Below are 13,073 nucleotides of genomic sequence, written 5' to 3'. Positions count from 1 at the left end.
GGGATTACAGGCACCCGCCACCATGCCCAGCTAATTTTTGTATTTTTAGTAGAGATGGGGTTTCACGATGTCGGCCAGGCTGGTCTTGAACCCTTGACCTCAAGCAATCTGCCCACCTTGGCCTCCCAAAGTGCTGGGATTGCAGGTGTGAGCCACCACACCTGGCCTTGTTTGTAGGTTTTTAGAAAGGCAAACAGCAAGCAACATCAGACCCAACCAGACGGATAACGAATGGTGACCCCCCCAGGCTAGGGGAGTGTCCTTCCAAGCGTCCCTGAAACCAATGTGCAGGCCGCATCAGAGACAGGCCCAGGCCTCCCAGCAGCAAGGGCTGCTGGGAGTTTCCTGCCTGTGACCACCCCTACCTCGTGACCCGGCTCCTATCACCCCAGCCTCAGAAAGGCTGGGCCACAGGGCCATAAATGCCTGCTATCATCAGTCCATATCTCTAGAGCTGGGCTGTTTGCCAGGAGCCCTGCAATTATTTTTATTACATACAAGTCCTATAATTAATTTTTATCACTGTTTTCTCACAGCCACCTTGCAAGGAGGGCTAGTTTTGCTCTCTTTTGGTTTGGAGTTGGGGGAACTGGAACCCAGGCCTTGAAGGGGTTTCATGGAATTTCCTGGCTTTGCCCAAAGCTCTAGAAAGGGTTAGGGTTTGAATTCATAGACCGTGCTGGGGTCCAAGCAGAGAGTTGGCAGCAAGGTGGGGTGGGTGGTGGAGAATAGCCATTCAGAGTAGATGAAAGCCCTGAGGCTTGGCTGCTTCTTAGCTGTGTGACCTTAGGCAAGTCACTCAAACTGTCTGTGCCTTAGGTCCTTTTGTTTTGTTTTGTTTTGTTTTGTTTTTGAGATGGAGTTTCACTCTTGTTGCCCAGGCAGGAATGCAATGGTGCGATCTCGGCTCACCGCAACCTCTGCCTCCCGGGTTCAAGCGATTCTCCTGCCTCAGCTTCCTGAGTAGCTGGGATTATAGGCATGCACCACTACGCCCAGCTAATTTTGTATTTTTAGTAGAAATGGGGTTTCTCCATGTTTGTCAGGCTGGTCTCTAACTCCTGACCTCAGGTGATCTGCCCGCCTAGGCCTCCCAAAGTGCTGGGATTATAGGTGTGAGCTACCGCGCCCGGCTCCCCCCACCGTTTTTTGTTGTTGTTGTTTTTTAAGATACACGGTCTTGATCTGTTGCCCAGGCTGAAGTGCAGTGGCCTGATCATAGCTCACTGCAGCCTTGAGCTCCTGGGCTCAAGTGTTCCTCTTGTCTCAACCTCCTGAGCAGCTAGGACTACAGGGAGGCATCACCAAGCCCAGCTAATTCGAAAAATCTTTTTTGGTAGAGATGGGGGTTTTACTATGTTGCCCAGGCTGGTCTTGAACTCCTGGCCACAAGCAATCCTCCCATCTCGGCCTCCCAAAATTCTGAGATTAATAGGCATGAACCACTGTTCCTGGCTGTGCCTTAGGAAGGAATAACAGTACTCACCTCATCAGTTAGTACAGATGAGTGCTCAGTAACTGAGGTTCTATTGACTCTTGAGTCGGAAACTGGATTCATCCAGGACCTGTCCCACTGGATGACTTGGTCATGCCCCTTCCCATCTCTGAGCCTCAGATGCCTCATCTGTAAAGTGGACATCATCTTGCCTGCCGCACCCCCTGGTCTCTCATCTCTAGTCCTATCGGTCTTCACAGCTGCCAACTGCCCCCAGCTTTGCCTTGTTAACTCCCAATTATCCACTCAGATGTTCTTCCTTCTCTCCCTCCCTTCTTCTCTTCACTCATTTAATAAATATTTTGTGACACCTGCTATGTGCCAGGTGATGGATAAGACAGGCAAAATCATTGTCTTCATGAAGGGGAGATAGACAATAAACTAAAAAAAGAAAAAAAGGGGCCGGGCACAGTGTCTCATGTCCATAATCCCAGCATTTTGGGAGGCCGAGGCAGGCAGATCACCCGAGGTCAGGAGTTCAAGACCAGCCTGGCCAACATGGTGAAATCCCGTCTCTACTAAAAATACAAAAAAAATAGACAGGCATGGTGGTGGGTGCCCATAATGCCAGCTACTTGGGAGGCTGAGGCGGGAGAATAGCTTGAACCCGGGAGGCAGAAGTTGCATTGAGCCGAGATCTTGCCATGCACTCCAGCCTGGGTGACAGAGCGAAATTCCATCTCAAAAAAAAAAAAAAAAAAGGAAAAAAGAAAGAAAACCCCAAATAAACAAGGGAATTGCAGACTGTAATCAGCATTTCCTAAGGGGAAGTTATAGTACCCTAAGAGGAAGTAACTGGGAAGGTTGCTTCCTAGAAAGGCCTCTCCAAGGAGACACTTTTGTTTTTTCATTTTGTTTTTTGTTTTTTTTGAAACAGGGTCTGGCTCTGTTGTCCAGGCTGGAGTTCAGTGGTGAGCCCAGCCCTGACAATTGTATTCTTTTCACCCTATTCAGCAAAGGGTCGTCAGATGCTTCCCATACTTGGAATGGATTATTTCCTCATTTGTTTTCCCTTCTATCCAAACACAATCCTGCTTTGTCCAGAGAAATATTTCCAAATGGTAATGGTTTCTGTGTATGTGTTTCAAAAAATTTTACATAAACTTTGAAGTATAACACACATACGGCTTGGCATGGTGGCTAATGCCTGTAATCCTAACACTTTGGGATGCTGAGTCGGGAGGATCACTAGAGGCCAGGAGTTGGAGGCTAGCTTGGGCAACATAGCAAAACCCCCTGCCTCTACAAATAATAATAATAAATTAGCCAGGCATGGTGGCATGTGCCTGTATGTAGTCCCAGCTACTCGGGAGGCTGAGGTGGGACGATTGCCTGAGCCTCAGAAGGTGGAGGCTGCAGTGAGCTGTGATGGTGCCACTGCACTCCAGCCTGGGTGACAAATATTTCAACTCAAAAGAAAACAAAAACCAAAAAACAGACATCAAAAAATGCACAAACTCAAGTGTGCAGCTCAATGAATCATCGCAAACAGAACCCCCATGCCACTGGGACCCAGATGAAGAAATGGAACCCGGCCAGGCTCCCAGAAGTCTTCCCTTTTCCCCTCCCAATCACTCACTAGCACCCCTCTCCAGGGTAACCACAAGCCTGACTCCTGACACCAGAGATGAGTCTTGTCTGTTGTTAAACATTAAAGAAACGGAATAACACAGGATGTAGTCTTTTGTGTCTGGCTTATGTTTGTGAGATTCATCCATATTTTTCATAGCTAGAGTTTATTCTTGTTACTGTATAGTGTTCCATTGAATGAATATGCCACAGTTTCAAATAGTTTTTTGTTTTATTTTGTTTTTTAAGACAGAGTCTTGCTCTGTTGCCCAGGCTGGAGTGCAGTGGTGCGATCTCGGCTCACTGCAACCTCCATCTCCCGGGTTCAAGCAATTCTCTGCCTCAGACTCCCGACTAGCTGGGGTTACAGGTGCCCGCCACCACGCCTGGCTAATTTTTGTATTTTTAATAGAGACGGGGTTTCACTATCTTGGCCAGACCTCATGATCCACCTGCCTCAGCCTCCCAAAGTGCTGGGATTACAGTCATGAGCCACCGCACCTGGCCAGTGTTGTTGTGGTTGTTGTTTTTAACAGCTTTCCTGATCATCTGAGCATACATTCAATTTGGGCAGGGCAGCGGTGGAAGGAGAGCAGGAACTGGGTTTGACCCACAGGCATGTTTTGTTTCACACACCTTGTGTTTTTGTATTGTTTTCATTGAATTAGTTGCTGATGAAGATGGATGTTTGTCTCCTCCTGAAGGATCTGCCATTGCTGGTCCCCAATTCCAAGTGCCTGGAGTTGAGTCCTGGCTGCATCTTCTCAGCTCATGCATTCTATTCCCATTTGCCACAGTCCCCACCACTCCCTGTTGCCCTAAAACCACTCACTGACATCACCCACCTGGCCCTGTAAACATCTGAGTCTTCCATTCTAGCTTTAATTCAGCAGAGGTGGCCAAAAATGCTTTATTCTAAGGTCTGCACAACAATAGGCTAATCAAGCAGCTCAAGTTAGTTTATACGTGGCCTCCATAGTGTTAAACTTTGGGATGCATATTTCAGTGTTCAAAAATGTATTGTCATTATTACTATTTCAAAAATGTTTTAAAATATATTTCCATTATTATTATTATCATCATTATTGATATTATTACTGTCTCCAAAGACATTTTAAAAATATATTTGCCTGGCGTGGTGGCTCACGCCTGTAATCCCAGCACTTTGGGAGGCCGAGGTGGGCAGATCACTTGAAGTCAGGAGTTTGAGACCAGCCTGGCCAAAATGGTGAAACCCCGTCTCTACTAAAAATACAAAAATTAGCTGCGCATAGTGGTGCATGCTTGTAATCGCAGCTACTTGGGAGGAGGCTGAGGCTAAAGAATCGCTTGAGGCCGGGAGGTAGAGGTTGCAGTGAGCTAAGATCATGTCACTGCACTCCAGCCTGGGTGACAGAGCGAGACTTCCTCTCAAAAAATAAAAAATAAAAATATATTCAAATATATAGTACAGGTCAAATTAAATATGGCAACTCTGGACCCAGATGGCCTGGAATCAAATCCTGGCTTTACTACTCAGGAGTTGTGTGAACTCAGGCAATTACAGAACCTTTCTGTGCGATTGTATAAAGAGAGATGTTAATATTTACCTCGCTGGGTTCTTATAAAGATTAAATGAGCTAATACTTGTGAAGTCAGTGCCTGGCACAAAATAAGTATTCAACATATATTGTTTGTTTATTTATTTATTTATTTTGAGATGGAGTCTCGCTCTGTTGCCCAGGCTGGAGTGCAGTGGCACGATCTTGGCTCACTGCAACCTCTGCCTGCCGGGTTGAAGCGATTCTCCTGCCTCAGCCTCCCAAGTAGGTAGAATTACAGGCATCTGCCACCACTCCCAGCTAATTTTTGTGTTTTTAGTAGAGACGGGGTTTCGCCATGTTGGCCAGGCTGGTCTCATACTCCTGACCTCAAGTGATTCGCCCGAGTCGGCCTCCCTAAGTGCTGGGATTACAGGCGTGAGCCACTGTGTCCGGCAGCTAGCTATTTATTATCTTTAAAATTAGCATGGGCAAGCTCATCATTCGACCTGCTGGGGTCACCAGCCATCCTAATCTGCTGAGACTGAGGGAGAGTTTCAGGACACAGGACTTTCAGAGCTAAAACTAGACAAGTCCTGGGCAAAAGAGGATGAGTTGGTCACCCTAGCCCTGCCTGACGGTAATATTTCACTCCAGTTTAACAGACTGACCTTTTACTTTTATTAAATTACAGGTTTGATGTTGAAAATGATATTTGCACTACGTATTGTAGAACCCCTCTCAAGCATCTCTATGATATAATTTCTGCAAAACACTAATCTTGCTTACATTTTCCTCACGTTACAGATTGGGAAAGTGAGGCCCAGGGGTGCAAACCAGTCCAATATTAGCGGCAGAGCTCTTCCCTAGACCCGTCTTGAAGCTGCTGCCCCATCATTTCCTCCAGGTAGCTGGTGGATACTGTTTATCTGGTGCTCACTATGCACTAGGTAACACTGTAAGTGATTTTCATTAAATTTAATCTCATTCAATCTTAGGTGGGTTCTACCATTATAACCATTTTAGAGACGGGATGCTCATAGTTGTCTTCTGTCCCACTCACCCACCCATACCCCTGGGACTAGAATTCATTCATTTTGTACATCTTTGCCTGATTGTGGTTTCCTTGGAACTTTTGTTACAGGGAAACTCACCAGGGTTTCCTGGGTCTTGTTTAGCCATTGAGCCTAACCTTCTGTCTGTTTTAAGACTTTTTTGGGGGGGGTGGGGGGGACAGAGTCTTGCTCTGTCACCCAGGTTGGAGTGCAGTGGCGCAATCTCGGCCCACTGCAACCTCCACCTCCCAGATTCAAGCAATTCTCCCTGCCTCAGCCTCCCGAGTAGTGGCTTGGGATTACAGGCGCTCACCACCATGCCCAGATAATTTTTTTTTTTTTTTTTGGTATTTTTAGTAAAGACAGGGTTTCACCATGTTGGCCAGTCTGGTTTCAAACTCCTGACCTCAGGTGATCCACCCACCTTGGCCTCCCAAAATGCTGGGATTACAGGCGTGAGCCACTGCGCCTGGCCTTGTTTTAAGATATTTTTAAAGGACCTTTTGTTTCAATTGGCAAATGTCTGCCGCTGTCCTACTACTGGGGCTATGTGGTGACTGACAAAGAGACTTTGCCCTCAAGGACTCGAGGCTGCTGGGGAATCCCGCTCACCAGGGTCTCTCTCCACTGCACTATGGCCAGCTTGAGGGCAAGGATGGGGTCTTTTCATCTCTGTGTCACTAAGAGGAGATCAACAGCAGGTGTGGAAACTGGCAGATCACACCACAAAGCAGAGAGGGCAGCAGGAGTCCAGGATCCCAGCCATGAACTGTCGGGCTTCAGGCAGGGAGCAGTGGGAGACCCAAAGTCTCAGTGCTATTGATATTTGGGGCTGGCTAATTCTGTTGTGGGGGATGTCCTGTGCGGAGTAGGATGGTTAGCACTATCTGTTGCCTCTGCCAGTAGCATCTTCTCTACCAGTCATGAAAACCTAAAGTGTCTCCAGACATCACCGAATGTCCCCTGGGGGCAAAGTCACCCCAGATTGTGAACCACTGGCTTAACTGAAGCAAACTTAATGAAGGAAGTGTTTGCAGAGGTGAGGCATGCAGGGACTGGCAACAGTGGGGAGCTGTTAGCACCCCAAGGCCAAAGAGGTGAAAGAGAGAATGGTGTTACTTGACCCAGAGATAGCTGGAGCCATATAAGTGAGGCTAAGACAGGAGTTAAGACCATGGAGAAATTCAGCCACTGCCAAAATTAAGGCAAAACAGGGAGGGAGCTGGGGGTGGCATAAACATGCCCAGTTCTCCCTCATCCTGCCCTTTTATCTCTGCCGATTCCTCCCCTTGGCTGAATGTATTGTGATGTCAGAAGGCACAGGTGCCTCCAGGCCACAGAGCAGGACAGACAGGGTTGGAGATTGGACCACTTGTGTGTGGATGAGGTGGGTAAACAGAGAAGAACCATCACAGGGAGGCAGGAACAGGCCCCAGAAGACAGGACATTTGTGTACTTCTTGGAGGACGTGTACTTCTCCAGTTGGAGAAAGCTGGGAAAGAGTATCGCACCAGCAGGAAGAGTAGGCATGAAGCCATGGAGCTCTGAGACAGCCTGGCTCCCTGCATTGTTTATTTAATTGTGATTGTTTGTTTGATTGATTCTGCTCTGTGTGCATGTGGTGAAAGTAAAACATTTCAAAAGGTACAAAAGGGCATAAAATGAGAAGTAGGTCTTCCTCCCACCCCGACCCCAGCTACCCAGCCCCCCAACACCCACCCAGAAAGCCATCTCACTCTCCGGTCTCTCATCGCCTTCCGGAAATAGTTGGTGCACATGCTAGCTTGTGTCACTTAAACTCCTAATTTGATTTAATTTCACAGGTGTTTGCAGAGCCCCTACTGTGTGCAAAGAAATGAACTGAGCTCTCTGGCCTCAGACCCTAAGCCCAACCCTGATTCACTAAGCACTGGCAGCTTCAGGCCCACCACTGCTGGCCTCCCATCTCTTTCTCCAAGCAACGGGTAAGCCTGTCACAGTTATGTTGTTCAATTTATTTTATTTTATTTTATTTTATTTTTTGAGGTGGAGTCTTGCTCTGTCACCCAGGCTGGAGTGCAGTGTAGCTATCTCAGCTCACTGCAACCTCTGCCTCCCAGGTTCAAGCGATTCTCCCACTGCAGCCTTCCGAATAGCTGGGATTACAGGCACCCGCCACTACGCCCTGCTAATTTTTGTGTTTTTAGTAGAGATGGGGTTTGACCATGTTGGCCAGGCTGGTCTTAAACTCCTGGCCTCAAATGATCCACCTGTCTCTGCCTCCCAAAGTGCTGGGATTACAGGTGTGAGCCGCCATGCCCGGCTTCAATGGATGTTTTGTGGATTGAACTGAATTAAAACTGAACCATTGGTGAGAAGCAAATTATAATGCAGGAGACACATAAACCTTGGGTGTGGTTCAGGAGACCATGTGTTTTGGGGAGAGGAGTGAGGGTTCTGTCTCCAAAGACTTGCTCTTGCTGGAGCCAATGGACAGTTAGTTGTCTAAGAAGGGAATGCCTATAGTGTGACCTAGAGGGGGCGCTAGAGTGTGAGCAGGTTGGGACTTGATCTGGCTTTGTGGGACTTGATCTGGCTTAGAGCAGTCCAGGGAAGACCAGATCTTGCCTGGCTACCCCCAGCTGGTGTCTGTAGCCCTTGGGGGAGTTTAAGACCAGGAAAGGGGAGTTTCTGGCCAGCTGCAGAAATGGGGAATTCCACAAACAACATGTAAACTTGTCGGTACCTGGAAGCAAACAACCAAATCTGGGTATCTGCCCAGGCAGAAGCCGGGAGGCCAGAGCAGCCCAGGTCTCCAGGAGCAGACAAGGACCAGGCTCTTCCTTGCCTGCCCTGCTCTTCCCTGCTGATGTCTTGTTCTCTCAACACCCGCCTCTTTCCTGACAGTGCCTGTGTGTTGAGCACTTCCGGACAAACACGCCTGCCATGATGGACCACATTTCTGTGCAGATGCTTGAGTACACACCGTCTCCCACTCCCACGGCTGCTTTGCAAGGACAGTGTTAATGATCCCCACTTTGTAAACAAGGAAAACTGAAGCTCAGAAAGGAGGGATGGAGGGCGGTAAGGTTGGGCATCCTACACATATGGTGATATCATTGAACATTTTGTGTTGAAGGATGATGGAGTGTTGAACACAGAATCAGAGAATTTTACTTTATTTTATTTTTTGAGAAGGAGTCTCAATCTCTCACCCAGGCTGGAGTGCAGTGGCGCGATCTCGGCTCAGGGCAACTTCCACCTCCTGGGTTCAAGGGATCCTCCTGCCTCAGCCTCCCGAGTCACAGGGATCACAGGTGTGCACTACCAGGCCCGGCTAATTGTTTTGTGTTTTTAGTGGAGACAGGGTTTCACAATGTTGGCCAGGCTGGTCTCAAACTCCTGACCTCAAGTGATCTGCCTACCTTGGCCTCGCAAAGTACTGGGATTACAGGCATGAGCCACTGTGCCTGGCCAAGAATTTTAGAATCATAAAATCTAGGAGTCCTGAGCTCCCAGGTTACCAGTATAACCCACACTGCCACCAACTCTCTGTCCATTCCCCACACTGTAAATGAAATGTCTCTCTGGGGCCCACCTCCCATTCACTCAGGCCTCTTCTCTCACCTGGGATCTTGTTCCAGACTTGTCTCTCGTCTCTCCTCCTTCCAAACCCGTACACAGCAGCCAGAGGCATCTTTCCAAACTACCAAGCAGATTGTGCCACTCTGCTGCCCCTTAAAACCCTTCCCTGGCTCCCCTTTGCCCTCAGGATAAAGTTCAAACTCCTTGACATGGTTTACTAGGTTCTCAGTCATCTGGCCACAGTCTGGCCACTCTGCCTTCTACCGCCCCCCACCCCCAACTCTATACCAACCCATACAGAACTCGTTTTGCTTCACCAGATGTGCTGGATGTTGGCTCTCTCCCCCTACCCCTGGACCTTTGCACTGGCTGTTCCCGCTACCTGGAACACAGTCTACAACATCACCTCCTTCTCTGGTTGAAGTCCTCTCTCTTCCTGTTTGCTCTGAGGACAGTTTCTGCTCACATCCCTCCTGAATATCTGGGTTGGTGTTCCTTCATTTACCGCACTCCCCACCCCAGCTGCTGTGCTTACCCATGTGACAGAGATCACTACATCATGTGTGCCCGTGTGTTTGCCTGTGTCCCCATCCACTCATGAGCCACAGGAGGGCAGATATCGGGATCATCTTTTCTCTACTGAATCCCTAGCACCCAGCACTGTGCCTGGCAGAGAAGAGTTGTTCAGCCAAGATATATGTTGATAAATGAATCATAAGATGTTAGAATCACAAGCTTTTAGAGCCATGGACTTGGTGAAACAGAAGCCTAAAGTCTCAGAATTATATAATCCTAGACTTAGCATTAATTATACACAGAAACTGAGAATCTCCGAATCTTAGGATCTCAAGGTTGAAAGAATTCTTATATAGGCATCTTGTCTAAGGACTATCAGTGGATTAGGAAAGTTTTAATTGTGCCCTTCTATATTATTTAATGTATATTTTTACATTTATTTATATAAAAACTATAATACATTTGTCTTTCAAACATTTATTTTATTTTAATAAAAGTTTAGTTGGCGCCTAATGAGTGAGAATGCACTCACCGCAGCGGCCCCAAACATTTATTTTTATAGTGTGTCCTTCTGTATTTATTAAGCACTTATTTGTTAACCAATATTGATTAGCTTATTTATTCTGTGACCAGACACTGTGCTAGGCAACTATGTGAGTCATCTATGGCTGCATAACTAATTACTAATTACCTTAATTTTAAAACAACAAACATGTATTATATCATAGTTTCTGTGTGGTAGGACTTCAGAAATGGCTTGGCTGGATGGTTCTGGCTTAGATCTCTCATGAGGTTGTAGTCAAAATACCAGCTGGGACAGTGATCCCCTGAAAGCTTGACTGGGGCTTGAGAATCCACTTTCAATTTGGCTCATTTGCATGGCTGGCAGTTGGCAGGAGGCCTCAGTTCCTCCCATGTGGACCTTGCCATAGGATTGCTTGAGTGTCCTTACAGCATGGCTGCTGGCATCCCCAGAGCAAGGGATTCAAGGTGGCAAGATGAAATCCACAATGCCTCTTATCATCTGGCCTCAAAAGTCACACTCCATCTTTTTCACAATATCCTAGTGATTACACAGACAACGCTATTCAGTTTGGGAGGGGAGTAAATAATGGTGGGAATACCAGGAAATGGGGATCACTGGGGGACATCTTGGAGGCTGGCTACCACAGCAGCATTGAACGAGACTAGAGTCTCTGCTCTTATGGAGTTAACAGTCTAGGGAGGGAAGGATAGAGGAAGACAATCAAGCAAGACAATTAGTTAGAGCTGGAGTAAGCAAACTACGTTCATAGGCCAAATCCAGCCTACTGCCTACTTTTGTAAATAAAGTTCATTGAACTCAGCCACACCCATTCACTTACATATTGCTTATGGCTGTTTTACGCTGTAAGAGCAGACTTAAGTAGTTGCAGCAGGGACTGTGTATCCTGCAAAGCCTCATGTATTTAGCCAAGTGATCAGGGAAGGCCTCTCCAAGAGGCAACGTTTGAGTAGGGACCTGAATGTTTAGAAGGAAGTGGCCATGAGAAGAGCTGAGGACAGAATGTTCCAGACAAAGGGAACATTAGGGTAAAGGCTGTGAAATGGGAACAGCTTTAGTGTGTTGAGGAACAAGGAGGAGCCCAAGGGGGCTGGAATGGAGTGACCATGGGGAGATGATCTCAGAGGTGTGATCAGGAACCAGGTTCTGTAGGACCTTGGGGCCCTGGCGAAGAATTTAAAATTGTTCCAAGAATAATGGGAAGCCATTGGAGGGTTTTAAGCAGAGAGAGGTAGGATCTGATGGGGATGGTAGAGATGCCTGGTGTAGTTTGGCCCCATTCTTTGAGCAAGATGGTGCCTTTACTGGCCCCCTAAAGTGCAGCTGTCCCGGAACCTGTCAGTGTTGACAAGACTCAGGTGAAGACCTTTGGCATCATCCCACAATTACATGTTCAGTTCTTACCAATCCTTCTGACCTGGAAGTCCTTTCTCTTGACTCACTCTGAGTCCCTTGCTGTCCCTTGCCAGCCTGCCTCTTCTGGATCTAAGAAATCTGTGAAGTTGGAAAGAACACTGCATTTTGAGCCCTGGGTTCCAGACCGTGCCCTTCCCTGACTTGCCTGCAACAGTCCAGCAGCCTCTCTGTGTCTCAGTTTCCTTGTCTGTAAAATGAAGGGAGAGTCCAGTCTGCCTGGCCCAAGACCAGGTGATTAAATGTCCTAGGAAGAGCATGAAGGGCATGTGGCAGCATGGGTTGGGATGGACTTGGCCAGACTGGGGTTGCTGAGGTGAGCATTGGGAAGTAGGGGTGGTTGGTACATTGGGAAGAAGGCTTCCGGCTAACCCTCCTCAGCTTTTTTTGTTTTTTTTTTCTTGAGATGGAGTCTTGCTCTGCCTCCCAGGCTGTAGTGCAGTGGCGTGATCTTGGCTCACTGCAACCTCCACCTACCGGGTTCAAGTGATCCTCCTGCCTTAGCCTCCGGAGTAGCTGGGATTACAGGTGCCCGCCACCCCATGCCTGGCTAATTTTTACATTTTTAGTAGAGACAGGGTTTCACCATGTTGGCCAGGCTGGTCTTGAACTCCTGACCTCAGGTGATTTGCTCGCCTCGGCCTCCCAGAATGCTGGGATTACAGGTGTGAGCCACCATGCTGGCCTGAGTTTTGAACAATAGGAGAGCTCACTGCCTCCCAGAGGCCCTTGGGATGGCGGTGTTGGAGTTGTCTGGCTGAGACCAAGACCTTTGAGGGAGGAAGAGCCAGGGGGCTAATCCACATCCAAGTCATCCTCAGGTGTTAGGAAGAGCACAGTATCTGTTGTCAGAGAGAGCCCTGGCACCATCACTGATTTGCCCTGTGGCCTCTATGTCCTCAGTTTTCTCATCTGTGAAATGAGATAACCTGACCGGAGATGCTTCTGCTGTAAGCAGCACTAGCATTTTATGTACCACTTAGAAAAGACACTGCCAATTAATTGTGACAATGCCTCCTTATCACTTAGAATTTTTATTTTCTATTTATTAAAAGGCTCTTTGAGACTTAGACATAGTTTTTAAAATTATATATTGGCAGGGCACTGCAGCTTACACCTGTAATCCCAGCACTTTTGGAGACCGAGGCGGGAGGAGGTCAGGAGTTTGAGACCAGCCTGGCCAACATGGTGAAAACCCATCTCTACTGAAAATACAAAACTTAGCCGGGTGTGGTGGCAGGCACCTTTTATCCCAGCTACTCGGGAGGCTGAGGCAGGAGAATCGCTGGAACCTGGGAGGTGGAGGCTGCAGTGAGCCAAGATCTTGCCACTGCACTCCAGCCTGGGCGACAGAGTGGAACTCCATCTAAAAAAAAAAAACTGCCGGGCATGGTGGC

The 13,073-nt window shown here is 47.8% G+C and overlaps 1 protein-coding gene and 1 long non-coding RNA gene across 3 annotated transcripts in view; one reads left to right on the top strand and one right to left on the bottom strand.

Moving 5' to 3' along the window:
* TTPAL (alpha tocopherol transfer protein like) overlaps positions 1-9,299 on the bottom strand; it is a 46,899-nt gene extending 37,600 nt beyond the window's left edge. Inside the window, exon 1 of the mRNA XM_019017031.4 lies at positions 9,246-9,299. The gene's annotated coding sequence lies outside the window, so the exon portion shown is untranslated. The remainder of the gene's footprint in view (positions 1-9,245) is intronic.
* LOC101135787 (uncharacterized) lies at positions 5,410-8,804 on the top strand. Of its 2 annotated transcripts, none has more exons than XR_008674557.2 (3): positions 5,410-5,542; positions 7,463-7,603; positions 8,526-8,804. It is a non-coding gene; the product is annotated as an uncharacterized lncRNA (long non-coding RNA). The 2 variants fall into 2 exon arrangements; XR_002003857.3 differs by lacking the exon at positions 5,410-5,542 and adding an exon at positions 6,822-7,026.
* Positions 9,300-13,073: the final 3,774 nt, after the last annotated feature.

Source organism: Gorilla gorilla, chromosome 21, assembly GCF_029281585.2.
Source record: "Gorilla gorilla gorilla isolate KB3781 chromosome 21, NHGRI_mGorGor1-v2.1_pri, whole genome shotgun sequence".
In the NCBI taxonomy this organism is placed as follows: Eukaryota; Metazoa; Chordata; class Mammalia; order Primates; family Hominidae; genus Gorilla; species Gorilla gorilla.
Note: the sequence above shows the minus strand (reverse complement) of the source record. Positions and strands in the feature narration are given on the sequence as shown.